At 48.7% G+C, this 27,575-nt stretch overlaps 1 protein-coding gene across 4 annotated transcripts in view; it reads left to right on the top strand.

Annotated features, from left to right (window-relative positions):
* Positions 1-322: 322 nt before the first annotated feature.
* The window catches only part of HRH1 (histamine receptor H1), a 93,657-nt gene continuing 66,404 nt past the window's right edge, over positions 323-27,575 (top strand). Inside the window, exon 1 of one of the 4 annotated variants that reach the window (XM_053600699.1) lies at positions 323-391. The gene's annotated coding sequence lies outside the window, so the exon portion shown is untranslated. Of the gene's footprint in view, positions 392-496; positions 525-27,575 lie in introns of those variants that run through there. The other 3 variants (XM_053600702.1, XM_053600698.1, XM_053600705.1) reach the window with 3 other exon arrangements.

Below are 27,575 nucleotides of genomic sequence, written 5' to 3'. Positions count from 1 at the left end.
TGTCTGGGTCCCCGCGGTTGCGTACCAACGCGGGGGTGGTGGTAGTGATGGTGATGTGTCGCCAAGGTTCTAGCTCTTCTGTCACCTCTTTGCAAACCCTACGAACGACCCCACGGCGCAGAGCCCGAGGCAGGGTGCCCAGCGGGGTCAGCTCCAACCCTGGGGCGGGAGCCGGGGGTGTCCGAGCGAGAGGCGCGGGGGCGGCCCTGGGAGCGCGGCCGGGGCGCGGGGGCCGGCTGGGCTCCCTCCCGGCGGGCTGCCCCTTCCGCGCGGCTCCTCCCCCCGAGCCCCGCCTCCCCAGGCGGCTCCCCCGCCACCCCCGCGGCTGCCCGCAGGGCAGCTGGGCCGCCGCTGTCGCCACTCCACCAAACTTTCCCGGGAGCCGGCGTGGGTGAGTCGGAGCGCAGCGCGGGCAGGGCGCGGGGTTGCGGCTGCGGGGCGAGGCTGCGCGCTGGCTGGGCTCGGATCGGCGCGTCCCCGCCGGGCGGCCGGGCGGCCGAGACCCCCGGAGCAGGCGGCTCCAGGTCGGCGCGTTTGGGGACCCTCACGACGCGGGCGGCCTGGGTAGGGCAGCGGGCGCAGCTGGTTCCTTGGCACCATTGCCTGCTTGGCGGTCGGGGCCCCAGCGCCCCGACGCGCACACACCTGTGGCTCCCCCTGGGTTGGCCTGCCTCCGGGCTCCCACGCCGAGAAGGTGAGCCTTCGGCGGTCCCTGAGCCGCGCCGGGCTCGGAGTTGGATGCTAGCCGTAGCCCCAGCCCCTCTGCGGAGCGCGTTCGCTGTGCCAGGCGCTGGGCATCCCTTCTCTCTCTCTCAATTTTCTCTATAACTCAAAAGAATCAGGTACTGTGAAACCCATTTTACAGAGAAGACTGAGGCTTGGAGGAGGGAAAGTTGTACGTAGGAGCTCCAGCTAGTGAAGAGGAGATAGGGTTGAGCCCGAGTGGTCTTGACCCGAAGCCCTTGACCCCACTCGGGCGAGTCCCGGACCGCCCGCCCGCAGGCCCGCTGCAGCTGGTGGAGCGCGGGGAGGCCGGAGGAGCAGCCCCTGCTCGTCACACCCAGAGAGGCTCCTTTGGGGAAAATAGGTGGATATTAGGGCAGGAAGTGGAGTCTGGCAGCAGCTGGGCATCATCGGGGCTGCTCTTGGAGAGATCACGTTCTGGATGATCCAGAGAGATGGAGCAGGAGCTAGCGCACGGCGGCTCTTCCAGAAAACCACCGGTTATCCCTGGGAGAGTCCCCCAAACCCAGCGAGGAGGTCCCACCCCTCATCTCCCAGCGCCCTGATCACTGGCGGCTGCTGGTTGGTCCGGAGCTGGTAATGCAGAGCTGCTCCGGCAGGACCGCTGTCCTCCGACAGAGGGCTCCACTCAGACCCAGGCGACTGGAGCGGAGGCTGGGAGTCTGGGCGAGCCGGGTTCCCGGGCTGCAGGGCGCGCGGAGCACCACTGGTGGTGTGGGGAGCAGGGCGGGAGGCCCTGGTGATGCGAGTATAGATGGGGAATGTCTCGGGGCCTGTAGGAGAGGGGAGTTGGGGGTCGGATAGGAAGAGTCTTGAGGGCCCCACTGAAGCAGCCAGAGACTGGGGGAGAGAGGCAGGGGACGCATCAGCGCGTCTTTATGGCTCACAGCACCTTTGCAAGGTTAAATATTATTATGACTAGCCACATGGAACAGATAGTCTTCTGAGCCTCAGAGAGGTTAGGTGACTTGCTTGGGGTTGCCCAGCTGGTTTGTGGCAGAGTTGGAAATTGAACACGGAACTTGCCTGACTCCTAGATTATCAGTGACACTGGGGTTGTCCATGGGTCCTTCTATGCTTGTGGCTGGCAGCACCAAAGGCCAAGCATAGAGGGACTCCTGGCAACAGGGACCCTGATGCCCCTGCATTTCTCTCAGGAAGCCTGCTGCTGACAGTAACCTGCTCATCTCATGTGAATACCCTAACATGATTTAAGGAGGGCTGGACTCTCACATACAGGCGGCCTGGGCGTCTCAAGAAGTATTCCCCCTGGTGGGAGCAGAGTCTGTGGAGAAGGGCAGGGAGTGCCTGGTACTATTTGCAAGTGTGGACAGAGAGTCTTGCGAAGGTGGGAGATGGCTGGATGTGCTGTGCTGTGATTTCAGAACTGGATGGAGACCAGAGCCGCCAAGGGACTCAGCTCTCCAGGGTGGTTTGGGCAGACTGGGACTGTGCCTGTCCTGACCCTCAGCTGAGTGAATGATGAATGTCTGAGACAGAAGGACCTTACCTGTGGACCTCGTCCTCTTGGGCTCTCCTGGAATTTTGTGTTTGCATTTTCCTCGTCACCATCAAGGCATGCCTGGTAGAAACAGGGTGGCCCTTCCATGGCAGAGACAAAGAACAGCATGAGTATTGATTCAGAACTGCCCTGCCCAGCATCAAATCCCAGCACTGTCCCTTAATGAGCTTTGTGGCCTTGGGAAAGCCACAGTTTCCCTGTTCCTCAGTTTCCCCTTTTTTAGAATAAGCATGTTTGTGGCACCTTTTTCACTGGGTTGGGGAGTTAGGTGTATTCATGTGAATAAAAGCACTTCAGGGGTGCCATAAAAGTGCTATTGAAATGTGAGTGGTTATTGCTGTTGCTATCAAGGTCATACAAGCCTAGCTTGCATTCCGGCTCTACCCCCTGCAAGCTGCCCAGCCTCCGCAAGCCTCTTGCTTTTCCATCTGTAAAGTGGGAGTAGGTCTGGTTAGATCTAGGGTGTGCCGCAGAAGTCTTACTGCAATCTCAAGCTTTAAATTTGAAGTCTCAGGGTGGTCTGTGCATAAACGTCCCAGAATCTTCTAGGGACTCAACAAGTGCCCGGCATTACCATGGTTATCACTGTTGTAGCTAACCTTGCTCCTTCATGATGCAGGGTTGAATTTTGTGCTCTGGGCTTGTTCTGAGAGGCATGAATCTGGAAAAGTCTTCAAGCAGATGTTTTCTGAATCCCAGAAGTGGGATTCTCTTCCCCACCCTGAAAGACAGAATGATGGAGTGAAAAAAAAGTTCAGGGTTGAAACCCCAGCTCTGGCCCTTAATGTTGAGCAGCCTTGGCCATCAGTTTCCTCATCTGCTGAATGGCTGTTAATCCTATTTGCCAGCGTCTGTTTCTCAGAATTCATGCCAGGATAGAAAAGCAGAGAAAAGAAAGAAAAAAGCAGATAGTATAAATGGCAAAGAATTATATGCAATTGTAAGTAATTCTCATTAGCATTCAGGCCTAGTATTATCTGTAATTGCTCCTGATCCAAGACGTTTTATCTGAAAGATGTACCTGGCAGAGGATCATTCAAGCCCCGGTCACCTGCTGCCCTCCCTTTCACAGTGACGCTGAGCATTTCAGAATCTCGGGATGTAATTATAATAAAGCTCCCGTATCTTATTTATAAGTGACTCACTTCTGCCATTAATGATGGCAGAGGACTCGGACGTGCACTCTTTGAGAACAATGCTGCTGATGCTGTCAGGGTGGGGGCCGGGATGCCTCTCCTCTTTTATGGATTCATCCTCCCTGCTGTAATTCTCCAGTGATAATGCAGGGGCATCACATGGGCCAGGATCGAAGCTGACAGCTCTCCATTTGTGCAGCAGCTTGGACAGCAGGGCCCACTGAAACTTGCTGCTGCCAGCAGAATGCATGTTAGTAACCATCACATCCCCACAAACAGAAAGAGGTTGAAGAAGCTGCCTCCAGGGAGTAGTTATAAGCACGGATGCCGGTGTCCAACAGACCTGAGTTTGAATCTTAGTTCTAATGGTTTTTAGTGAAGGTATGACTTTTCACTATCTTCCCAATTAGAATATCAGCTCTACCAGAGTAAGGACCATGTCTGTCTTATTGGTGCAGAAGGGGTTGGTGAATGGTTACTGAATGAATGGATAGGGAGGGTGTCCATAATGTTTGTGTGCAATTTACTATGCTAAACAATTTTAATTTGTGCCCGAACTTTATGTCCACCCTGTATGAATGACAAGTTGCTTAACTGAGCCTTAGCTTTTTCATCTGTAAAATGGGGCTACTATAGCATCCACCTCATGGGATCTTGTGAAGACTGAGGGAGGACATGTTAGCAGCAGAATAAACATTTGGCAATAACCTTGATGACACAGAGCTGGTCTAATCTGAGATACTGAACTTTTTTGCCACCTTCTGACCAACAAGGATCAATAATACTGGTCAACAGAAAGTCCTCTATCCATACAAAAATGTTTTCCTATCCATTGACTTCTAACTGCTAAGCAGAGTCAATACGCCTGTTTTACAGGTAAGGAAACAGGTTCAGAGAGGTTGGTGGAATGCCCCGTCACAAGGTTTAGAAGCATTAAGAGGTGGAATATAAGCCCAGATTGCTCTGCTTTCTGAATTCCAGCTGTTACACTGAGCTGTTTATTGCCCTTTAGAGGGTGTAAAGTATATTACGTAGTCTTCCATGAACATGGTATCTCTCCTCATTATTTAGGATATTTTTACATGTAACATCTCATAGTATGGTTTCTTAATTTTCCCTTGGTTGTTTTGCACATTGCTTGTTAGATATGTTTCTAGTTATTTGATATTTTGTATGCTATTGTACATGTGTGTATATATATTTTGTGTGTGTGTGTATATATATAGTCCAACTTAATATTCTGTTGGTTATTTGTTAGAGAAATACGTTTGCATTTTGCATACTGATTTTATATCCATTTTATATCACTTACAAATTCAAAAAAATGTATTTGTAGATTATTTTGAAAATACTCTATATACTATCGTAGAAGGTGTAAATAACAGTTTAGTTTCTTCTTTTCCAACCCTTTTCTTCCTTCTCTGTTTTTTGTTTTTTTTTTCTTGAATTGACCAAGTGGTAGTGGGCATCTTGCCTTTTGCAAGTCTTAAGGAGTTGCTGTCCACATTTGGTGATTAGGTAGAATGTTTACTCTAGATTTTTGGCAAATACTGCCTATCAGATTAAAGAAGTTCCTTTCTATTCCCAGTTTGCTGAGTGTTTCTTTTCTTTTTAGTCATAAATGGAAGTAGGGTTTTAACAGATGCTTTTCCGGCATCTGCCCAGATGGTCACATGACGTTTCTTTTTCAATCTGTTAACATGAAGCATGACATTGATTTTTGCATTTCTGGAACAAAACCCAATTCAAATCATTCTGTAGCATCTTTATCGCCAGATTAGATGTAATGACCCTTTTGTTTAGCATTTTAATATCATGCTGGCTTTACACAACAAGATGGGCAGGACTCCCACTTTTCTATTCTGTGGAAGTGATTGCACAAGATGGGTGTTATTCTTCCTTGAGTGTTTGGTGGAATGCCCTGGAGGGCCCCAAGTAAGTGGATGCTAGAGCGGACAGTGGGGAGGAGGGCCAGTTTCATCTCAGTCCAAGGAGGAAGTCTCTAACAATGAGAGGCTGAGACTGCTGGTGGAAGGGGACAATGACTTCAAACTCCTCTGTCCTGAGTGCCATGGGGAGAGCCCAGCCCTGGATGCTGGGTGAGGGTTCTTCCAACCAAGCATCCCAGGTAAAGGGAACTCAGCCAAAGGTGAAACCTTAATGGCTATGAATGGCACACAAATCTCCTTTTGCTTTTAAAATTGCTGCCACTGCAGGCAATATACTTATTATTATTCCCTGGTGGCCACTGATGGAGGGACTTGACTCCATCAGCCGTTCATATTCCACTTGTTAGGAGAAGCTCTCCTTCTCTGTTGTGTGACCAGTTTTCGTGGGATCCCCACATCATGACCTAAGAGCCTCCCCTCATCCTGCCAATTCACCCTTCCCCCTTCCTCCCTGGATATTTAGATTTGAGCAAGTTTCTCAGCTGGAATCTTCCCTCAGTGCTCCTTTGTCAAAGTGCCAGGCACCATCCTAACTTGGATCAACTCTCTTAATCCCCATAACAATGCTATGAGGTAGTTACTATTATCCCAATTATTCGGATTAGGAAAAGAAAGTTTCTTATTGTCATAGTTTTTCTAGTCTCAGAATTTCACTCTGAATTATCGCTGTCTAACCTATTCGGGCTTTGGTATAAGATAAAGGTCCAAATTCATCTTCTTTCGATATATTTAACCAGTGGTCCCATCGTGTCCCCATGCTGCGTACTGAGTCTTTCTTCCTTTCCTTCCACTTTTCTTTCCCGCCTCCCGTATATCAGTACCAAATTCCTATACAGCTTTAGAGGCAGAGCCATGAACTTGCAGACAACTCCAGGGAACACCATTTGTGTATCTTGGGCCCCGGAAACCCCATGATTAGCAGCAGATTTCTTTCTAGTCTGTCTGTCCTGGTCTGTTGAACTGTTTGCTGATTCTGGTAGCAGACTCTCAAATAGGGTCATGGAGAGAAACAGGAGGCACATACCAGCTGGTGAGGGAGAAGAGTTTTGATAAAGGAACTGTTACCTTGTGTAAACTTGCTGGTCTTGGGGACCAACATGGGATGGTGCAGTCCCATCCAGTTGTGTCTGCCTCTAGGCTTCGAGGGGCAGGAGAGGGGAGCAATGACCAGAACGTGACGAGAGAGCTGTACAGAAGCAGAGCGTGCCGCTGCCCCTAGCGGCCTGGCAGAGAGGAGTGGAGGATAAACACTCAGTCTTACTCTCCTCCTGCCCTCCCTGCGCCAGACCCAGCCAGAAGAGGGGAGATGGTAAGAGAGCCTTTGATGTGGTCCATGTGAGGCAGACTCCAGGCACAGAGCAGGTGACCAGGACAGGGAATGTGTGCCATGCCGTTTGGATGATTATCTGTATAGGGTGTGTTTTTATGGCTAGCAAAGGCACCTCTTATCACCAGCCCACACCTGTGGTCTGGAGAGTCTGTAAACGTGACTGTCCTCTGTCCTCTCTCCTCTGGTTGTGGCCTCTCCACTGCCTGTGTGATGGGGGCTCCCTAATAGGTAACAGGAGCCTCTGGATAGACGTCAGTTTCAGCCTCCTGGAGGACAACGGTCTGGCTTTTCATGGTGCCCCCAAGGCCTCCCCAGAGGAAATTCAAGGGGAACAATGCATTCTGCATTTAATTTAGACAGTCACGATCTTACCCTGAAAGTAGATTCAGGTGAAGAAAGAAGAGACAAAATGTAATTGTTTATAAAAATGTAATTGTATAGATGGTATTTGTCAATTCGGTCTACAGTTAACAGCAAAGGTTCCAGAGCCCAGGTATGTAGGTTCAGATTCTGGCTCCACCACTTTCTAGAGTGTGTCCTGGGCAAGTCATCTAACCTGTTTTTGCCTTGATTTTCTCAAGTACATTGTGAGTGACGGTATCAACTTCCAGGACTGTTAGGAGTATAAAATGAGTCATGAAGCTTGAAAGAATTAATATCTGAAAAGCATTTACAACAGGGCCTAAGTGTTTATTAATAAGTATAGGTCATAAGTGTTTATTAATAAATTGTAAGTATTTATTAATGCCTATTACATGGATTTCGGTTCCCCAAGAAAATTGGTAATCATTTTGTCATGTTTCAAAACAAATTTCATTGGGTTTTTTAAATCTCAATTGTTACCCCTATGCATTAATGTTGTGATCCACATTTCAATTTCTGACCTACCCTGTGTTTTAGTGTTTTCTTTGTGAAGATATTTGCTCCCAAATTAGACTGGAAGCTCCTTGAGGACTTGCTCACTTTGCATGCCACTTTGCTGAGGCTCATTGAGATAGCATTCGTTTTAAAAAGTGCTATAACCTAGAGGTGAGTGGCTTTTGTGACCGTGGTTGGGGTTTTAGATGCTTGACTCACACTCGAGGCCTGACACCAGCAATAGAAACACCTCTTAGCCGTAGAGCAAGCTAGCCTCAGTTTCCCTAGCCTCAGTTTCCTCATCTGTAAAAGGGGTGCAGTTTCCTCATCTATAAATAATAATACCTGTCTAACTGCATTATTAAGAGGCTCTTCCCCCAGATCTTGCAAAGACCACCATCTTCCCATCCTTAAGGACTCAGCCCTCTGAGAGCCTTACCTGTCTTCCTTGCATTAAGTTGCCACCTCCCACACCCATCCAGCCATCCTTTGTTTGATTTCCTTCATAGCCTCCACCAGAGTGTCAGCCTCAGGGCATAAGGATGTCATCTGTCTGGTTTACTGCCCTGCTTGAAGTGCCTTCCTTAGCACTAGTACCCAGCAGGTGCATAATAAACCTACTGATGAAGAACATGAGGTGATGACCAGATCCTTGAAGACAAGGGGGTTCTTGCCCATGCCAGTGGCAGCTCAGACTACCAAGATGGTGTCCGTGTACTTAACACAGCACCTGGTTCTTGGGAGTGCTCACAAACCTTTGAATTGAATGGAGTTTTAGGCATTTGAAAGCAGTCACAAACACTGGACAAGGAGGAGTTCTTTTCACTGTTGTGTCGAGAGCTCAGTAAATATTTGTCAGTTGCCTATTGATTGACTCTCACAGGACTGGGCTTGACGGAGCCCTGAGAAGCTCCATTAGCAAGTCAGGAACACAAGACAGAGCTTCCCCACATTGGTCTCTCCTGTTGGGGGCTGGGAGGGACTGATTAATAGCACTCCTTTGCCCAGCCTGAGTTCTGTACCAACTGAGAATTAAGACAAAAGGGAAGGCAGCTGGAGAACAAAATGTCACTGTTGTTACTAATCAGAGCAACAGTGGAGCACGTGGGCTTGCTAAGGCTGCCACCCAGAATTGGTCAGAATTGGCCGAGCTTCCTATGCAGGGGAGCAGCCCTCCCTCCCTTCCTGGTAGAGAGCAGAGGGGCATGGGTGCTCCCTGCAAGCAGGCTGGCTCCTGCCAGCCAGGGAAGGCCGTGAGTTATATTTGCCTATTTCATCTCTCAGACTCGTTCATAAATGCGTGGCACCATGCAAGGGTCCAGGGCAGGAGCTGCTGACAAGACATAGTGGGGGCGGGGATATTAAGATGGATGAAGCTCCTATCGTGTGGGAGGAGATATGAAGAGAGGGCAAGAAGTGTTTTCCCTTCCTTGGTCTGGGAGTGAGGCTGAGAGGTGGGGTGACCCAGATGTCTCAGTGTAACAGAGTAAAGGAAAAATAGAATCCCTCCCAGCCGGCTGACAGAGGAAAGGAACTGCCATCTATGGGGATGGCACCCTGGGGCATCCATTACGTCACACCCTCCTCTCCACGGCTCTGCCAGCTGAGTATTTGTGTACCCCTTTTACAGATGAGACAACTGAGGCTAGAGAGGATGAGTAACTTACACCGGAGGGAACAGGGGAGACCAGCAAGGAGGCTATGGCTGTCTTTCAGATGGAAGAGAATGGTCACTTGGACCGGCGAGGTGGTGGCCATGGAGAGAAGCAGAGGGATTGAGACTGTTCTGGAGTTGGGACATTAGGACAAGGCAGGTGGCCGGATGTGTGAAGGCCGGATGGGGCTCTAGTAGGAGGTGGTTAAAGCAGTGCTCTTGGGTAACTTGTGGTTATTTGGGTTTTTATTTTTTGGTTTTGATTTGGGTTTGTGGGGGGGTGGCAGGAAGGAATAGATATGACCCTCTAAAGCAAAGATCATTCAAAGAATTAAGAATTCCACAGGCACCTCCCATCTGCGCATTTAAGTGGAGCTGAGCCTGATGCTCACCCCACTCTTAATTGGAAGTGCCCCCTGGAGCGCGCTTGGGGAGATGAAGCTGTGCAGGGCTGTCAGAGGTCTGGTATGGAGGGAGTCCCCAGACACCCCCTCCCCCGCTTCCTTCTTGACATTCAGACCCTTTAGAGGTGGTGGCTGCTGCATCCAACAGAGCTACCGTGTTTGTGAAGCTCTGCTCCTTCCCCAGAACCCCAATGGCAGCTTCCCTGCCCCCGGGGCAGCCCCCTGCTATCCCCAGAGGACTCGTTCTTGGGGACAAATCTGACCATGTCACTTCCATGCTCAAAATCCGATGACATTCTCTGCAGCCATTAAACAAAATGGTGCTGAGTAGTACCACTTGGAAAGATGTCCATGAAGAATGGGTTGTCCAGGGGAGAGAGCAGGAGGCCGGTGACATGGCCCACTTCAGATGGCAAAGCACGGCAGTCGTAAGTGTGGGCACTAAGCCATGCTGAGTTGGAACTCCAGCTCTGCCACTTAGTCACTATGACCAGGAGCACATTCTGGACATCTCTGAGTCTCAGCTCCCTCCTCAGCGACCTGGGAACAATAATGGGACGCACCCCTCTCGGGTTGTGAGGATTAAAGGATTCAACAGGTCTAACCTGCTAGCACAGCGCTTGGCTCTCAATAGGTGTTGGCTGCTATGGTGGCCATGCTGATGCTGCAATATACAGAGAGGGCCAAAAAATGTATACACATTTTAAGAAAGGAAAAAACTGTATTAAATTTGTAATACTCAAGTCACATTTAACTCCTGCAATTATAAGAGGTGCTCAACGTGACTGGTATTCATCTTTTATCAGTATATACTGAGTATTACAATTTCAATACATTTTTTCCCTTTCTTAAAATGTGTAAACATTTTCTGGCACGCTTGGAATATGTCCACCTGTGTTCGCATGTCCCCTTCTCTCTCTTCAACTCATTCTTCCGAATTCAGATTAGGCGTGTCATCTTCCAGGAAGTCTTCCCTAACCGACCTCCACCAAAGCTGGGGTAGGATCCTTCCCTGGATTCAGGGGCCCTGGACTCAAACCTACCAAACACGTATTCCTCCTGTTATCACCACCACGTCCCCATGGCCATGAGCAGCTTCAGGACATGACTGCAGCTGTTCCCCGGGGACATGTTTGTTCCAGCCTCAGGAGTAACTTATTGGATGTACGAATGAATGAGTGTGAGCAGGACTTTGAAGCCAAGTTTCAGTGGACAGAGAGGTGGAGGAAGGACACCCAGGCAGAGGGACCACACAAGCAAAGTGCCTGCTGCAGGAGGAGCCTGCGGCTGGGCTCAGCCTGTGACCAGGAATTAACAGAAAGTGATTCAGGTGCACAAGGTGGGTCGGGGCCAGCAAGAATGTTTCCCGTGAAGCAGGGAAAGCAGATAAGATAGGGGCAGGTGTGAAGGAAGGGATGGATCAAAGGACAGTATCTGCTTCTTTTTTTTTATTGTTGGGGATTCATGGAGGGTACAATAAGCCAGGTTACACCGATTGCAATTGTTAGGCAAAGTCCCTCTTGCGATCATGTCTTGCCCCCAGAAAGTGTGACACACACCAAGGCCCCACCCCCCTCCCTCTGTCCCTCTTTCTGCTTCCCCCCCCATAACTTTAATTGTCATTAATTGTCCTCATATCAAAATTGAGTACATAGGATTCATGCTTCTTTCATTCATAGCCTGAGTCCCCAGACTGGCTTAGATGCTTCCGTGACACCACACGCTCATAGCGTAATGCAGAATGCAAGGTAAATACCCTGTTTACCACCAGATTGTGAACTCCTTGAGAAATGGAAATTTATGGTGGACTTTTTACCCGAAAAATCTTCCTGCACACAAAGATAAGCTGTTTCCTCCTCCACGCCCACTTTTTCTCTGCCACATAGTGCTACAGTGTTGTACATTCAGGTATCTGGGTGTTAATAGAAGTCACTCCAGTTACTGTGGGAGTAGAAAATGTATAGCTTCTCCCCTCAATTGAACCCATTCTCTCAACTCCACTTCCTTTATTGAATCCTTGAATCAAGCCGGAAACAGGAACAACTGTGCCGTTCATTCCCAGGTCAGAAGCAAACACCAGCCTTGTGAGCCGTGCCTCACAGAAGGAAAAGCTCTTGCTTAAGTTCTCGGGGCTGAACTGAGTCCTGCTTGGATTGGGAAGGGTCCCGGCAGCAGAGGCACAGGGAGTCAAACAGGATCGGAGTCTGTTTGGGGGGTTGTATGCTTATTGCGCCCTGGGATGTTATAGGGGACAGAGAGATAGCTGCTTCCCCCTACTTTATCACCCTCGGTAGAGAGCTGTGGCATCACAGCTCACAGCAACCTCCAGCTCTTGGGCTTAGCCAATTCTCTTGTCTCAGCCTCCCAAGTAGCGGGGACCATAGGTGTCCGCCACAACGCCTGGCTATTTTGTTGTTGTTGCAATTTGGCTGGGGCAGGGTTCAAACCCTCCACCCTTGGTATATGGGGCGGGCGCCCTCCTCACTGAGCCTTATTAGGGGATGAGGTGGAGAAGACCAGTGCTAGACAGGTAACAGGACAAACTAGGATGTAACATTCTCAGATGAAAAAGCACAGTGCTGAGAGAGCCTCAGAGAGGCTGAGTGACTTGACCAAGGTCAAGCAGCTACTAAGTAGCGGAGCTGAAGTTTGAATGAAGGCCTTCTGACTCCTTTCACCAGTGCTACAAAGCCCCTCGAGGTGTGAGGCTAATTGCCTGGGACATTTTTGGCAATAGCATCGGGTAATCCTTCTGCTTCTTCGCTTGGTATCTCAGGTTGCATTCACCCATTCATTCCCTCCACCTACAAATGCATTTAAAATGTGGGCATTTCTAGGTGCTGGGCACACACCGTTTTTCCTGAGTTCCAGGCTAGATAACAGGAATAAGTCAAAAACCTAATCCTTGGGTTCCTGGTGTTGAATGCTCCCTGAAACATAGAGCTTGTTGTTTTTTTTGTTTTTTTTCCTGTCCTTTTGAGACAAAAAAAAAAAAATCATAAGCAGATAGGGACAAAAAAAATCAAATGAGCTCTGTGAATTGAAGCACGAACCTGGAGTGAATTACAGGGCTTTGGATGGTTAGGGGCTGGCTGTGGACCAGGTGCCCCAGAACCGGGGCAGCGATCTCACTGTGCCAGTTCTGAATACGGAGGGCTTTCTCCGCATTCTCGATCACTAGGAGAAACCACTCCAGAATGAAACATTTTCCTGATGAATGTATTTTACTCCCTTTCCACCCACATGCAGAACTGTGTGTCTGTTAGTGCGCTGAATGTTATCGGGAAAACACTGAAATTTGGAGCGGATCTCATCTGCCATTCTTGTTAGTTTATAATACAACTCGTAAACCTTAGCAGCATGTTACGGTGGTTTGAGCATCTTCTGTGTAGGTAGAGGGCATCGTGCTGAGTGCTCTGTGTTTGTTGCCTCCTTTGATCCTCGAAACAATGTTGTTATAAGGTCGGGACTGTTATTATCTGCGTCTTCGAGATGAGGACCTTAAGCTGGGAGAGTTGGAGTGCCTTACCCAGCGTCACATAGCTAAAGGTGAAGGAGCTGGGATTCAAAGCCAGATCTGATACCTGCTTGTATCTTTTTTCTTTTTTTCTTTTTGAGACACAGTCTCACTCTTTGCCCAGGCTTGAGTGCTATTGTGTCAGGTTAGCCTAGATCACTGCTGCCCCAAACTCCTGGGGTTAGGCAGTCCTCCTGCCTCTGCCTCCTGAGTAGCTGAGACTATAGGTGCACACCTAGCTAATGTTTCTATTCTTGTACAAACAGGGTCTTGCTCTTACTCAAGCTGGTCTTGAATCCCTGAGCTCAAGGGATCCTCCTGCCTCAGCCTTCTAGAGTGCTAGGATTACAGGGACAAGCCATGGCACCCAGTCCCAGCCGTGTCCTCTTCACCGCAATACTGAAGGGGAAGTTAGAGGTTTGAGGGCTGATGGAGGTGAGCCCCTCTTCAGTTGGGCCCAGAGAATGACGGTGACATGCCCAGGACCACACCTCCTATCAGTGGCAGAGCTGACTCTCGAACCCAGGTCTCCTGACGGCTCAGGCTGCACCTCCGCCCCCTTTCTGAGCTTACCGAAAGACCTTAGACCCTTCGCCCTCCTGTAGGCTCTTTGCCCCGGGGCCCCAGTGCTTTCACCTGCTGTGTGTTTTACTTGCCCCAGGCACACTGGACAGCCAGCCCTCCCCAGAGGCATCTGTGCACCCTCACCACCACGTCTTTGCCGCCCACCTGCACTGTCCCGCCTTCTCTGCCCACACAAACCCCATGGCCCCATGGAACTGTATACCTAAGACAAGGGAATTTTGTTGGTATAATTTATTATGATAAAATACACCAAACAACATAGCAAGAAGCTGGAAAAAAAAAAAAAGCACTGAAGTTCTAATCAACAGGATGAACAGAAATCCACCCCACTTATCAATTCTTTCCATAAATGTGAGTGGTTTGAACTCCGAAAAAAAAATACACCAAACAATATGAGTGTTAAAATATGTAAATTATATCCCATAGTCCCCCTTTTCCTGGTGCCTCATCCAGGCAATTTTTCCTCTTAGCGAGTTGCTGGGCTGCAGAGACACCCTGTTCAGCCTTAGTTGAGGGATGAAAGGGGCTATTCCCTGAATATGGGGTTGTAAGAAGGGCAGAGTGCGGTGTCACCGCCTACTGCCAGGCCCCACGGGGCACTGGAAGGCCATTCAGATCTACACTGGCACTGGAGACACTTCTCTCGTGCTGAGACAGCAAGGGGACTCAGCTATTCCCTTCCCAGCCTCTGCTCTTCTTGCCCACTCCAATTAACTCTTCTGTATTTTCCATGCCACCCTTCATTCAGCAAATAGCTACTGAGTGCCCACCGTGGACCAGGTGCTCCTCCAGGCCCTGCAGATGCCCTGCAGGACAGAGCGGACAAACTCTCCTGCGCTGGTGGGGCGTACTTCTACCTCTGTCCCCCAGAGGCTCACCCCATCTGCTGGCCCTTGGCCTCTGCAGTTCACAGTTCCTGTGGCTTTATGGCTTCTGATGTCTGCCCCTGGCCCCATCACCTGCTGCCTTTCTGTATGTTTCACCTGCGGCCTTTCACAAGGGGGTGCGTTTAGTTCAGGTGGCCAGTATCCACGTGGCCAGAAATTCTGCCACAGGCCTCCCCACAGGAGGCCTGTGAATGGCTGAGTTTGGTCCAGTGTCTGTGGCTGGTCCGGTCAACAGCAACTGAGGTAATGATGTCAGAACATCTGCTGTCCCCAGACAGAGGCTCATTCATTCAATCAACAAATACGTACCCACAGATACTATTTTATCTGCCCTGTATGTGTCAGGGACTGTAGGTTCTTGGTGCTGAGAAGCAGGGACCAACAAGATAAAAGGACCTCCTCACTGGGCTTTCATTCTAGCAGACGGAGAGCAAATCATGGAATGAGTGTGAAATGTGGTGTTGAAGACAAGGGTCCCAGAGTGGGTGAAAGAGAGGGGTCCTCTCACGTAGCACAAGGGGTGACGTTTCAGACAAGGGAAGAATTAAGGCATGCTGTTATCTGAGGGGAAAGCACTCTGGGCACAGGGAATGTTCTAGAAAAAGTGAGGAGGCGTGAGTGGCAAAGCAGAGTGAGTGAGGATAAGTGTAGGGGAGGGGCGTAGGGAGGTCACAGGGCTGGACGTGCAGGGCTGTGTCCGCTACTGTGAGGAAGACACTGGGAGCCCCTGGGGGCCTTCGAGTCCCCAGTGACACTGACTGCAGGATGCAGAGTGTGGCTGCCTGGCCACTGAGGGACCACACACCACAGGAAGGGAAGGGCAGGGCAGGGGGCTCCATAGCCAGCCGGTGTTGCCCAAACAGGTGGCCTAGACCAGGCTGCTGTGTGGACAAGCGACCACAGGTGGGGCTGAGCACAATGGATGTCTCTCTGATATGCTTGTCCGCAGTCACCCAGCTGGATGCAAGCACTGCCACTGCTCCCTGCCACGACGGGTCTCCTGACCGTCAGTCTGTTGGGGGTCCCTCACAGGGCTTTTGACCCAAAGTTAGGAAGCAGGGCCATGGGCATGGGCAGCAGCAGAGAAGCACCCCTGGGCTCTGCTCCACCCAGAAACCCTAAAAGTGGGGTCTCTCCAGCTGGAATTGCAGCCCCCTTTTACCGCTGTCACAACTAGGAGCCTGGGGCTTTCTCCAAATTATTTAAATCCTCATAGCCCCTCTAAGCCCTGGGACTTGCTAGCTCCATTTTGCAGTCTCAGGAAAGGCAAGGGATTCACCCACAGCTGTGCCACGAGTGGCAAAGGACAGGCCTGAACACCTGACCCCTAGCCCAGTGACTAAAGGCCTGGGCTTGAGACCCACAGAAATTTGAGTTTGCATCCTGGCTGTGCCACTGACTGGCTGTATGACCCTGAACATGTCTGTTCTCCCCTTTTGTGCCTCAGTCTCCTTATCTATCAAATGGGATAGTAAAGGCTCCTCTCCTGGTTGGGATGAGGAGTAAGGGAGGTGGTGGATGTGAGGTCTTAGGCCAGACCCACACGTCACGGCACTCAACAGCTAAGAGCTCCCTTCCCTCACCCACAGGCCTGTGTCCCTGCCAGCATTTTGAAGTAGTTGCCTCGTTGCCAGATGCTGTCATGGAAACCAAGAGACAGGGGAGACAGGAGAAGCCCAGAGAGAGACGGGAATAAGAAGGGGCTGTCATCCCCTGGCACACCCTCCAACCACCTTATCCAGCGCGTTGTAACCAGGGATGGCTCAGAGGAATGGAGTGGGTGTGGGAAGACCAAGTGGTGGAGGGGACAAAGACCAGCTGGGGTGACTAGGGCCTGTGTTTCTACAGGGAGTGTGGTGTGGGGGCACCATCTATGCCGCTCAGGCAGGCTGGAGCTGGGATGTGACTCATTCTGGAAATCCTTTTCCATCTTTAAAGGGCAATACGTTGTTTTTCCCTTGGAGCAAACCTCCTCGTCCCCTCTCCATCAAAATAAAGTGGATGATGACCCTTCCGGCTGCTTCTGTGAATCGGTGGCAAAGTGAGTTGCTCACTGTCATGCAGACGGAACAGCTCTGTTTGGGGTTGGGCCTGGTCCTCTTCATCCAGCTCCTTCAATAACCAGGTTCCATTTTAACTCCTCATCCCTAGAAAAGGGTCCCATCTCTCTTCTCCCCCCGGCCAGCCCACTGGGACCCCAGCCCATACCTCTTACTGCTTCTCCTCCCCCCATTGTATGACCATTGTCAAACCTCCTCTCCCTCATTGAGAAAGGAAACTTCAAACTTTGCAGGACCCAGAACTGAGCAGAAGGGTGCCTGGGCCCAGAGCCACACAGCTGAGTTGGAGTCCCCACTCTGCCACCATCACGCGTGGGCTGTGTGATGAACCCATCTGAGTCTCAGTTCTCTCCACGACATTCACGAGTTAGCCCAGGCAAAGCCCCTGCAAACTGTACTATCGTGACCGTGCTATTTCCCGCCTATTTTTTTTTTAATCCAGGAAAAAAGAAGAAGGCAGAAAAACAAAACAAAAACATGTTTTGTTTATAGAAAAATCATTTCTCTTTGATGGAAAGAATCTGCTAAACTCTTCTACCCTTGGAGGAGATGTTGCCAGCTTCGGATCAATTCGCCGATTATTTACTGGGCACCTTCTGTGCGCCAGACCCCATGGTGGGCTCTGGGGGGATAAACAGGGACACGGCATGATCCACGTTTCTAAAGTTGCAGCCTGGTGGGAAGGCAGGCCCAGACACGGGCAGTCTCCATATAATAAAATATGTGTCACAATCCAGATGAACACAAGGGCTGTGAGCATACAAAAGGGGAGCACACTTAGTACAGCCTGAGGAACCCGGGAAGACCCCCTGGAGGAGGTGGTATGCCGGGAGCGTTTCAAAGAGGAAGAGGACTTAATTCAGCTAAACCGGGCTTTCCAAGCAGAAGGTGCAGCTGTGCAGAGCACTGTGGTCTGAAATAACATGGTGTGCACAGGAGGCCATGGGGAGGTAGGCTAAAGTCAAGCATAAAATCAAGGTAGGGTGGTGGGAGGTGAACAAACCTGGAGAGATAAGCAGGGTCATATTGTTAGGGGACCTTTCAGCTTAGAGATTGCCTTCCTCCCCGGCTTAGTCTAACTTAGAATTTTTTCACCACAATGCCTGGGAGTTCCAGGGAACCACGAGACCGAAGAGGGGCGAAAGGAAGGATTTTGACTATCCATTTATTCCTGCTCATCATGCAGTGGCCCCAGCTGCACCAACATGACTCAGGATCTTGTTACATATCCAGAACCCCAGGCTCCACCCCAGACAGACGGAAACGCACCGGCTGGCCTGTGCCATGCCAAGGGGCATCCTGACCTCCCACTCTGCTTCCAGATCGTCCGGCAAAGGTGAACTTCTTTTTCTTCAGGCAGTCCAAGACCCCTGAATGGGTGTCATTGGTCTTAGATGAGGACTTGGAGATGACTCCTTCAACTCTGGGACTGCTTAAAAAAAGATGTGTGAACCCTTTTTATTACATCCCTAGAGTCTTTGGTGACATCTCTTCCTATCTGTCTTACCTCCTCTGAAGCAGAACCAAGTAGGACATCTAAACACAACTTTCTTACTTATGCAGGAAGGGGAAGCATTTCTGTTTTTTTGTTAAAAAACAATCTTCAGAGAAAAGGTATTTCTGCCCGAGATTTGGATGGTGCTATTTGGCCCCTTCCACAAGGTAGTTTATCTTCAAGGACAGGGCACCCACACCTTGTATTGTCACCTGTTTACAGCCTCCATCTGTTACTTTGTGTGTTCTCTTGAGAAAAAGAAAATGATGACATGGTCTCCTCATCTCTAAGGACCTTGAAAACCAGGCCAAGTGGTTTGGACTTTTTCTGGAGGCCAGTGAAGAGTTCTGAGCATCAGGTCACCTATTGAAAGATCATTTTGCCAACAATAAGGTGGTGGCATGAAGGTCTGGAGACCTTAGCGTGGAGGGTGGTGCAGGAGCCCAAGTGAGAAAGATGAGACAGTGGCCCCGGTGGGTCACACTGCACAGCCCTCAGAGGGCCCACACTTTCTCCTGCTAAGCGGCCAAAGGCTTCTGGGATTGTGAGTTCATGCCCTGTCTCAACTGCTAGCGACTCCAGTAGCAGCTAAGTTTGAAGCAGCAACTTAGAACAGACTGAGAATAGAATTTGGAACCTTCTAAAGGTCACATGTGGTCGATGAAGTCATCTATTTAGATCTGGACAGTTCAGGAGCTGCTGGCTAGAATCTCGGCCTCTCCTGGGAACATCTCCGAATGCTCACACCAGCCCCTGGAGCTAATGCACAAGGGACTCAGGAGCTGTAGACCCAGCTGAGAACAGGAGGAAGAGAGAGAAGCAGGGACTTGGAAATCCTCTTGTGGCTTTTGACAGGTTTTCTAGGAGTGAACTAGAGCAGTGTTTCCCAAAGTTGCTGTGTGGAACTTTGGATGAAAAGAGTTTCCCTGGCTGAATACGCTTGGAAATGCTCTGTCATACACCCAGCAAATGGTGGAGACTTTGGGTCAGTGAGAAACTGGCTATTTTTTTTTTAATTAGCACACTTAATTTATTCGAGAAATTTCTATTGCCTTCATTAGGTTTAATCACAAAATTTGATCACGATAATATTGTAGTCTCATAGTGCTCTAGAAATTGTCAGTGATTTACATGAAGTGGCGAAACTGGCTTTGAATCTCAGCTCCACCATTTACTGTGTTATCTTGAGCAATGAATTTTCCTTGGATTGATTCGTTCTGTCTCTATAGTGGGAATAATGACAGTAGTTATGACTTAATGTTATGCTGAGAATTAGTAAGATAATACATAGTGCATTACAACATAATAAATAAAGGGTAGTCATTAATAATAATTGTATCATTATAATTACTATATTTTAATGTTATTAAAATATTATTTGTAGAAGTTTATTTTAAATGTATATATTTTTTACCTTTCAAGTTTCTGCGAGGTCCGGTAGTAAAATATCTTTGACTTAACCCAATGTTTGTTACATTTATTTGATCTTGGAGTATCCTTTTTCACAAAACATAGAGGAATTTATGTTCTGTGGGACTCACTTTAGGAAATACTTTAGGATTTTATATTTTGGAAACAATGTGTCTGAGCCAGGATTCAATCTAAACGTGAATTCCTCTGGGTGTAAAGGGTTTTGTTTCATCCTAGTTCTTCCTGCAATCTTCCCTGAAGATTCTTGCTCAGAAAGAAAGGTATGGGCTAATCACGTCAGAATTGTGCAGCTAGGGGTGGAGAGTGGCGTCTGAGGGGGTCTAGCCTTGTCTTGGGCAAATCCCTGTTCATCCTTCAATACCCCATTCCAATTTTAACTTTTCTTGGAAGCCTCCTCATCTTGCCCAGGAAGAATCAGTTGGCTGTTGCCACGTGAGAAGGCCCACGGCCTCTGGTGGGAAGCTCACACTCCGTGTGAACCCTGTAGAACCATAGTTCATGTTACATGGCGACTTCTCAGCTAGACCACAAAATTCTTCAGGTAGACGTCATGTTTGTGTCATCTCAGTAAACCCAGACAGCATTGATAAGACAAGATTCATTCTTAACCTTCCAGAGTCTCCTAATGACTCATGGAGGGATAGCTCTGGTCTTCAGAAGCTGGGAGAGTCCATCTCAGCTCTGACCACTCTGCTGGCCTCCATAATCTTGGGAGAAAAAATCAGGGCTGGTTCCCTCTGATTGCCAAATCTGTGGTTCAAGATTGGTTTGGGGTCCTCACGTGCGGAGGCCCAGGAGGCAGGAAATGATGCTGTTGGGATTTCTCCTGGTGTGGCCTTGTTTAGACAAAGGGAAAACACAACTTCTGTGCTCAAAAGGTCACAGAGAACCACCAAAGGATGATGGTAGGAAAAATCATCTCCCAGGGCCAACTCCTAAGTTTATAGGCCATGAACTATAAAACTGGCAGCTTGTTTAGAGCGAGAAGAAGGTCCATAGATGGCTTTATCTTGGAAGATGACAATTGTCTTCAGTGCTCTGAAGGCTGGGAGTGGGCCCTGTGCACAGAGGCCAGAGCTGGAACCTAGAGGCTTGTCCCCACAGCTTTGGGTGTCGGCCCCGGGCATGCTGGCCCCCAGCAGTGGAGTGGGGAAAGAGAGGAAGCAGCTTGAAGCCATCATGGAGTTGGGGGAGCTGTTGAGCAGTGACAGCCTCCCCACTCCCACCCAGGGTAGCATTCAGTAAAGAAGAGGCCCAGTTCAGGCCTGGATCCAACAGGGGATTAGTGGGGTGTCTGACTTTCATGGTTCATACAGTCAAGGCCTCTCTCGCCATCAGTGTCTGGAAATAAAGGATGCTGAGCCAGACTGGAGGTAGGGGTTTGGGGACTGGGGTTGGGACACTAAACTTGGACAGGTCCCAGGTCCCAGCTGGGGAGGATTCTTCAGAGAAATAACAAGACCAACAATACTAATAGCAGCTTCTATTATTATGGAGCACTTAAGTTGTGCTTCTTCTGCAGTTGACCTCGGTGAACCCTCAGCACAGCCCTCTACGGCAGGCATCTTATCCCCATTCTGCAGATGAGGAAGTTAAGGTGGGGGGAGCAGATTATACAAATTCCCCCAGGTCATTTAGCAAGTAAGCAATAGAACTGGGTCTCAGACTGAGGTCCTCCTGGCTCCCAAACTCTGGCTCTTGAATATGAGGCCATCCTGTCTATCTTCCCCAAGAAAATGGGATGGGTTCCCAGTTGTACAGACCATGCCACTAAGTTGGAATCCTTCAGGCCCATTTTCCCCTTTTTATAAGAAATAGTTTGCAGTGCCTTCCTTAGCATCCTGGAATGCAATTCATACGTTCTATAATCTACCTACAAACACCAAAACTAGTAGTAGTAATAATAATAATAATACACTAAACATACAGTAAAGGAGAAATAAACCAGCACATTGTACCCCTTGATTGCACTAATGTACACAGCTATGATTTAACAATAAAAATAAATTTAAAAAAAAGTGAACAGGGAATGGAAAATTAGATAATCACAGATCATCACGGATTAAACAGTATAACTGACCAACTCTGAACACATGTATAAAGCTTTAAAAAAAAATAATACTGCATATTTCACCCCATAAGCACTTGGGCATGCCCATACTTGAAGATTTTCTGCAGCAGTCAGATGCTGCAGCCACATCTAGAATTGGGTAAGCACAGAGCTAGAACTGAGGTTGATACAGGTGTGTTGAGTTGACTCAAACACCACCCTGTGGTTCAACTCATCGGAAGCTCAGGAAAAAACCATATATCATCTTCCTTGCAATTCACATGATCACTGTAATCTTGGAAAATTCAGAGTAGGTTATGCAACAAGTTTTTGTGTTTATGTGTAAATACAAATGGAATATATAGTATGCAATTAGGGATTCTGACCTCAGATAACTAGGAAAGGTTTTTCCACCTCCCTAGAGACCCAGGAACATTTGAAAGGTGGACAGGACAAAAGACAATTCTTCATTGTGTGGAACTTCACAGGCTACTAAATGCCAAGTACGACCCCATGTCCTTGTGATAATCCAAAACACACCTGTCCTGTTATTTTCAGATACCCCATAGAAGGTGGTACCCTCCACCCCGCTGAGAAACAGTCTACTGGATAACACGGGGAGGGGGGGCAGAGGTTTTGCGAGCTCATAACCACTAACAGTCCATGTCCCTCCAATACACACAGTGAACTCCTGGCCTCTGGCTGCAGTTCCAGGCACCCCCTACTGGTGAACCTGAAGGTGCCCAGTGTCTCAGGCTGGCTCTTGAAAGTGGGGGGGAAGGGGCTAAACCAGAGTTCACATTGGACTGTCCGACTCCAAAGGAGAAACTGTCTACCTTACTACAAAAAATTAAGGTTGTAACTTTAGAGACTAACAGAATGAGAAGTCTGAAGATAGTGCCGTGCACTCTCCAGAATACAACTAGGGGTCAAGTACAACCTTAGTCCTGCTGCTCAGCAAACAAGTGACTTTGAAATGACGCTTCCCTCCTTCTTTTGCTGGCGACTCCCATGCGTCCATTAGGACATACTCAAACACCCCTTCGTCTGTGAATTACCCCTGTTTCCTCTAGACAGTGTTGATAACTCTCAACATGACCCTGAGCACCCTATGTTGGGAGTCCTGCTGTGTCTGTCTTCCCCATTAGTGGTGAGCTCCTGGAGGGCAAAGACCTTGCTTGATTTATCTTAAGCCCCCCCTCCACCCCAGGCATTAATAAATCCAGTACCCTGGGTGCGTCCCAGGCATTAATAAATCCAGAACGAATGAAGCTTTGATGGAATGAACTTGCTTTACTGGCTAAGTTGCTCACACAACGGACTCTTTGTGCTGGATGATTGTGTGGACCAGGTCACAGTCATTTGGAGTCTCTGACTGTCAGTGGTTTCTCTTCAAACACAGCAGCTTCTCAGGAGCCAGCGTGCCTCTGCTGTAACCCAGCCTTTCCCTAAAGCACTGTGTCCAAAAGACTTCCCTCAGCAGGGTTTCCTCCGAACATTCCGGCACCTTGCGTCATCTCTGGTCTCTGGGTCCATGCACCCAAGACCAGAGTTTTCAGCATCAAAGAGGAGGTGGTTTGATGGCATTTGGGTCTATGCCATGGACGGAGGAGGTGCTGCCCACCCGCCACATCATCCTCCTTCAGCATCTGTCCCTATGCCGCATGCTATACTTGGATCCTCATCGTCCCCCTTGGAGCCCAGGTTCATGACTCTCCAGCCACGGGCTGCTGGTTCCAGCTGCTCATCCTTTCTGCTGTGATCTATAACTAGGGATTTCTTCCCCAGCACTGTGTACAGAGGCTTCCCTCTTGAAGAGGGTGAAGACATCGTGGGCTTTGGGGGAAAACCTGGCTTCAAATACCAGGGCCCTTATTTCCTTGTTCAGTGCCTGGAAGGGACACCTAACAGTTCCCCTTTACAGTTTCTGTGTGACCCTCTCGTCACCTGGCTATCCCTGTGCCTCAGGAGCATGCACCTGTCACCTTCTAGGAAGGGCTGCTGTCAGGCTGTGAGCCATTTTGTCCACAAGTGCCTGAGAATTGACGCCTCGCACCCCCACCCCCATGGCCCATGGCCCGTGTCCAACAACTGACTGTTGGATCCAGGGGTACGGAAGCCCATCTCCTGAGCCTTGGTAGGGCCAACTCTGGGCTGTGGCTTACCCTTCAGAGTCCTCCTGCAGGACGACTGGATTCACCATCAGGATCTTGCCCACCGCCCAATCCCTTCCCACTGTCTCCACCGAGCACTTCCTTGGTACATCTCTTCCACAGAAATCTTTGTCTCTGGGTCTGCTTTGTCTCTGGGACTAAGACAGTCCCTTTCGGTCTTGGCTTTCTCATCTGACAGTTGGGGCCAGGAATGCCTACTTCTTACAGGCAGGATTAAGTAAAATAGTCCATGCATGGGCGGCACCTGTGGCTCAAGGAGTAGGGCGCTGGTCCCATATGCCAGAGGTGACGGGTTCAAACCCAGCCCTGGCCAAAAAAAAAAAATAGTCCTTGCAAAATACCTGGCGTGCAGCAGGCCCACGGTGCCTTTTAATCATCCCCGTTACAGAGAGACAGCCAGAAGGGCGTCGGCCTGGGGATGGGAGCCCTGACTTCTAAACTCACAAGTTGTCTTGAATAATTCTCTTTGCCTCACTGGGCCTCAGTCTCTTTCTTTCTTTTTTAAATGCCTGCATTGAGATGAAATGTACAGACCATACCATTCACCCATTTAAAGGGCACAAGGCAGTGGTTTTTAGTATGTTCAGGGACATGTGCCATCATCACAATTTTAGGACATTTTTATTACCCACACCCATTACAGTCACCCTCCATTTCATACCCCCCATTCCCCTGCCCCTGGCAACCGCTGATCTACTGTCTCACCATTTCATCTAAGTGGAACCGTACACTCTGCGGTCTTTTGCAACTGGCTTCCATCACCCAGCATGTTTTTGTGGTTGATCTGCAATGCAGTATGCACTGGACTTCATTCCTTCTTACTGCTGAATAGTAGTCCGTGGTATAGTTATCACATCCGGGCTATCGGTTCTTCAGCTGATGGATATTTGGATTTTTTCCACTCTGGGGCTATTACGAACAAATGCTTGTGTGGATCTATGTTTTATTTCTCTCAGGCATATGTGTATTTTTCTATAAAATTTAGGAGTAGAATCTCTGGGTCAATTCAACAGGAATGGCCTGTTTTTCAAAGGGGCTACACCATTTTATAATTCCACCCACAGAGTACGAATGCTCCAGCTCCTCCACATCCTTGCTAACACTTGTTATCATCTTTTGGATTTTAGCCACCTTGGTTTTGATTTGCATTGATGGCAAATGATGTTGAGCATCTTTTTATGGGCTTATCACCCATTAATATACAGTAGAACCTCTGTAAGCTGACCACCCGAGGGACTGCAACAAACTGGTCAACATACAGAGGTGGTTAACATAAGGAACCAGGCTTACTAGGCCTACTTAGGCATACATGTGGTGCACATCCAGTTTATGGAAATTAGGTCAAGGAAGGAAGATGGTTAACTATGAAGGTTCCCTGGCTCAGATTTTAATTGGGTGATTTGTCTTTTTATTGTTGATATGTGAGAATTCTTTATATTTTCTGGATATTAGTCCCTTACCAGACCTATGAGGCCTCCAGTCCCTCATCTCTAACTTGCTGTGTTCCTATATTAGACACAGAAAATGTAAGGGGCCTGTTTTCATTAATAGAACATTCTTTGAATTCACGGAACATGGGGCCAGGTAAGTTTCCAGATAGCTACGCCTTGTCCAGTCTGAGTCCCTCCCCCACATCTACCCATTTCATGGATGAAGCAACCCAGGCCAGGGAGGGAAGGTTACTTCCTGCTGTGGTCTTCAGGAGCGGTTTACAGTCCATCTGGAGTGAGCCCGCTGTGTGCCTGTGCCTGTCACTGGCCCTGCTGGTGCCTCAGAGTCTCCATCTGTGGGGTGAAGGTGAGAGAGCACCCCGCGTGCAGCAAGCCCCGTCTGAAATGCTCTCATGCCCGTAACCTGCTCAGTGCACCCAACTGCCCTGAGTGACAGGTGTCCTACCTGCCCACTGCGCAGTCGTGGGAATCCATACTCAGAGAGGTGAAGTCTCTCCTGCAGGAGCTCAGGTTTAAGAAGTGACAGACCTAGCTGGGCATTGTGGCGGGCGCCTGTAGTCCCAGCTACTCGGGAGGCTGAGGCAAGAGAATCGCTTAAGCCCAGGAGTTGGAGGTTGCTGTGAGCTGTGTGAGGCCACGGCACTCTACCGAGGGCGGTACAGTGAGACTCTATCTCTACAAAAAAAAAAAAAAAAAAAAAAGAAGTGACAGACCAGGATCAAACCCAGGATTTTCCAACCCCAGCACCTGTCCAGTCTTGCTGCCTCCTGGGAACCGTATCTCCTGGGGCACCTCGCTTTCCCCTTTCTTTCCTTGTCTGATGTTTATTGTTATTTTGGGGGGGCTAAGGCAGCCACACACAAATGCTTCCCCTCCTCCTCTTCCTTCTCTCCTCCTAAGACAAACACACAAAGGATCTGGCTAGCCCAGCCCCTGAGAAGCTGTGGAATGTGCCCACCCCCCACGGCCCCATATAAAAGGGGTCTCTAGCTACACCCCCTCCCAGACACCACCATTGCACTGCGCAGAAAGGTCACTTTCCCCTTTCAATGGACTTGACCTGCCACTTCACCCTGGGTGCCATCGTTTACACCTCTTAGTTATTATATCAGAACCGTTCTACCCAGTTTCCCTGAAAATAAGACATCCTCCGATAATAAGATCTACTTACAGGGATGCAAGGCTGGTTTAACATACGCAAGTCCATAAACGTTATCCACCATATTAACAGAGGCAAAAATAAAGATCACATGATCCTCTCAATAGATGCAGAAAAAGCATTTGATAAAATCCAGCATCCTTTTCTAATTAGAACACTGAAGAGTATAGGCATAGGTGGCACATTTCTAAAACTGATTGAAGCTATCTATGACAAACCCACAGCCAATATTTTACTGAATGGAGTAAAACTGAAAGCTTTTTCCTCTTAGAACTGGAACCAGACAAGGTTGTCCTCTGTCACCTTTACTATTCAACGTAGTGCTGGAAGTTCTAGCCAATACAATTAGGCAAGACAAGGAAATAAAGGGAATCTAAATGGGAGCAGAGGAGGTCAAACTCTCCCTCTTTGCTGACGACATGATCTTATACTTAGAGAACCCCAAAGACTCAACCACAAGACTCCTAGAAGTCATCAAAAAATACAGTAATGTTTCAGGATATAAAATCAATGTCCACAAGTCAGTAGCCTTTGTGTACACCAATAACAGTCAAGATGAGAAGCTAATTAAGGACACAACTCCCTTCACCATAGTCTCAAAGAAAATGAAATACCTAGGAATATACCTAACGAAGGAGGTGAAGGACCTCTATAAAGAAAACTATGAAATCCTCAGAAAGGAAATAGCAGAGGATATTAACAAATGGAAGAACACCATGCTCATGGATGGGAAGAATCAACATTGTTAAAATGTCTATACTTCCCAAAGCAATCTACCTATTCAATGCCATTCCTATCAAAATACCAACATCGTACTTTCAAGATTTGGAAAAAATGATTCTGCGTTTTGTATGGAACCGGAAAAAACCCCGTATAGCTAAGGCAGTTCTCTGTAACAAAAATAAAGCTGGGGGCATCAGCATACCAGATTTTAGTCTGTACTACAAAGCCATAGTGCTCAAGACAGCATGGTACTGGCACAAAAACAGAGACATAGACACTTGGAATCGAATTGAACACCAAGAAATGAAACTAACATCTTACAACCACCTAATCTTTGATAAACCAAACAAGAACATACCTTGGGGGAAAGACTCCCTATTCAATAAATGGTGTTGGGAGAACTGGATGTCTACATGTAAAAGACTGAAACTGGACCCACACCTTTC

Source organism: Nycticebus coucang, chromosome 8, assembly GCF_027406575.1.
Source record: "Nycticebus coucang isolate mNycCou1 chromosome 8, mNycCou1.pri, whole genome shotgun sequence".
NCBI lineage: Eukaryota > Metazoa > Chordata > Mammalia > Primates > Lorisidae > Nycticebus > Nycticebus coucang.
The sequence above is the reverse complement of the archived record's forward strand: the minus strand, read 5'-3'. Positions and strand labels throughout refer to the sequence as shown.